This window comes from Montipora foliosa, chromosome 11 (genome assembly GCF_036669935.1).
Source record: "Montipora foliosa isolate CH-2021 chromosome 11, ASM3666993v2, whole genome shotgun sequence".
Lineage (NCBI taxonomy): Eukaryota > Metazoa > Cnidaria > Anthozoa > Scleractinia > Acroporidae > Montipora > Montipora foliosa.
Window position 1 is genome coordinate 2731832 of NC_090879.1, and position 2500 is coordinate 2734331.

The 2500-nt window shown below is 38.0% G+C and overlaps 1 protein-coding gene across 1 annotated transcript in view; it reads right to left on the reverse strand.

Moving 5' to 3' along the window:
• The window catches only part of LOC137975889 (uncharacterized), a 22616-nt gene that overhangs the window by 19193 nt on the left and 923 nt on the right, over positions 1-2500 (reverse strand). The gene's annotated exons all lie outside the window — the stretch shown is intronic.

Sequence of the window (2500 nt, forward strand, 5' to 3'; positions counted from 1 at the left end):
TTCTTTGGTCCAAAACTTCATCTTTTGAGTGCTCATGAATAGTGTAAAGAGCCCATATGATAAAATGCTTCTTGACTGAGTTTAGGTCGGCGCCCTCCCACTCAGTCAATAAGTACATATTCTCTTCCGCTCATACTAGTTTATTTTTAGGATACTTCGCTAATATTGTAGGACGTGAGTGAGATGGAATAATCGCGAAAGACTTATGATACAGCAAAGTAATATTTTTGAGGTGAACGTTTTCGTCGAGGTCGACGTCGTAGATCTTAAAGTCCCTATTGGGCTCTGCGCGAGGCTTTTGACTCGTATGTTCATTCATGTTACACTTCGCTCTTAACGGTCTGAATAACTGAATCTGAACCTGAGTCACGCGCTATGTCCAGGGTTACTCCTTAAAGGTCATTTCCGAGTTCACGTCTTCCTCCTCTTCAAAGTGAGTCCAAGTGCGAGGTTTTTGTGATGGTAATTAGTTCTACTTTGCATATGAATAAAAACTAATTTTCATAAGAAAAACTTCGCACTTAGACTCGTTTTGATGAGGAGCCAGAAATGGCGTAAGATGTATGCAGATTTTTATAAGCGTCACGAAGTGTCCTCTCACCCTCCTCCTCAACTATGACATTTCTTACATCTAAAAATATACCCGATAAACGTCACAAAGAGTCCCCCTAGAACTGCTGCTCAAGTAAACATAAAATCATTGCGATTACTAATGTTCAAATGATACGAAAGTAAATGTCCACTGGATTGTTGTATATACATAATTGACGCTTAAGGCGCTTTTCCTTTGTCAGAACCCGTCAGTTTGCAAAAAACATGCAACAATTTGAAGGGACACTTGCATGATACCGTAGAATTCCGAAAGTAACGGCCCCTAGCTTAATAACGGTGCCTAATATTGTTATTGCGCACTGATACGTTCTGGGAATCTCGAGATACTCGGATTTCGTATGGGTGGTGCTTATTAAGACAGTGATATTTTTGCGCGGTTCAAAACTATGCGGAGAAAGAACTCAGCAAGTGCTCTAGGTATCCAACATGAAAACTGGGGGTAACCACGCATTTTTCAGAGATAATTTAGCTTCAATTTGGGAAAGAACGCCATACATTGCTTTGTATTTTAAAGCTCTTTGCAAATATTGTTAATTAATTATCTTCGAAAAATGCGTGGTTACCCCCAATTTTCTTTTTGGATTTCAATAACACTTGTTGAGATCTGCTTTTCCCGCATATTCAGTAACTCGCGCAAAAATGCCATTGAATTAGTTGGGACCGTCCTTAAGCCTGTTAATTCCGAAAGTAACCGGGGCCGTTACTTTCGGAATTCTACGGTACAGTAGAAGTCCATGTATAGGCCGCGCCCACAATTTCGAAGCTTGAATTGTGAAAATTCTTCTGGTGGAGTATATATATCATCCTCGAAGTGCGTTAATAGGCCTTTTTCGGTATATAAGAATTTAGCTTGACAAAGAGAGGTTCTGAGGACAATGATAAAGGATATTGGATGATATGTAAATATTTTTCACATTCATTCCAACGTGTTTCTATTGTCATTGTCCTCACTGCCTCACTATCAAGCTGAAATATTGATATTTCGTAAAAGGCTTATTTGAAGGTGTTGTAGAGTTAGTCCTTCTTAATGTCCGGTCAGTTCTGTCAAATGGAAAGCGTCTTTGGCAGAATAGGCCATTTTCAAAATATCAAATATTGAGCTTGATAGTGAGGCAGTGAAGACAAAAACAATAGATACACGTTGGAATGAATGTAGAAAATATTAACATATCCACTTTCCTTTGTCTTTTTCCTCTAAACCTCTTTCAAGCTAAATTTTAATATATCGGAAAAGGCCTATTGTTTTATCACAGCACAAACTTAAGCTTTCCTTGGATAGCAAGTCGCCGCCTTTAGTGGATACCATAAGTGCTTGAGGAAATCCCAACGGACGGATTTAAATCAGATCAAAGGTCTATTAACCAAGAGTAAGAATCTGGCATCAAGTTTGTCCCCATCAGCGTCAGAAAAGTGTCTATTTTTAAACCAAGTTTTACGCGACAATAAGCAATAGACCACATGTTGTACCCAATTCAAATCTCTCGGGGTGAAGATTCTTTGTGTATTGTATTTGCATTATAATGTAGCATTTACATTTAAATGATGTAAAAGTATCTGCAACAAAACGTTTTATTCCCAAAGGATTTGAATTTGGTACAACATTTAGTTAGCCGATTTTTGGTCCATTGTTTATTTTCCAGCAAACACTTTTCTGATGCTGATGGAGACTAGGTCAATTGGCCATTTTCGAAGTATCAATGTTCAGCTTGATAGTGAGGCAGAGAAGACAAAAACAATAGAAACATGTTGCAATGAATGTGAAAGATATTAGCATATCATCCACTTTTCTTTGTCTTTGTCCTCTAAATCTCTCTTTCAAGCTGAATTTTAATATATCAAAAGTGGCCTATTTATTTGGGTGAATCTCACTCTTGGGTGAAGGACCCAA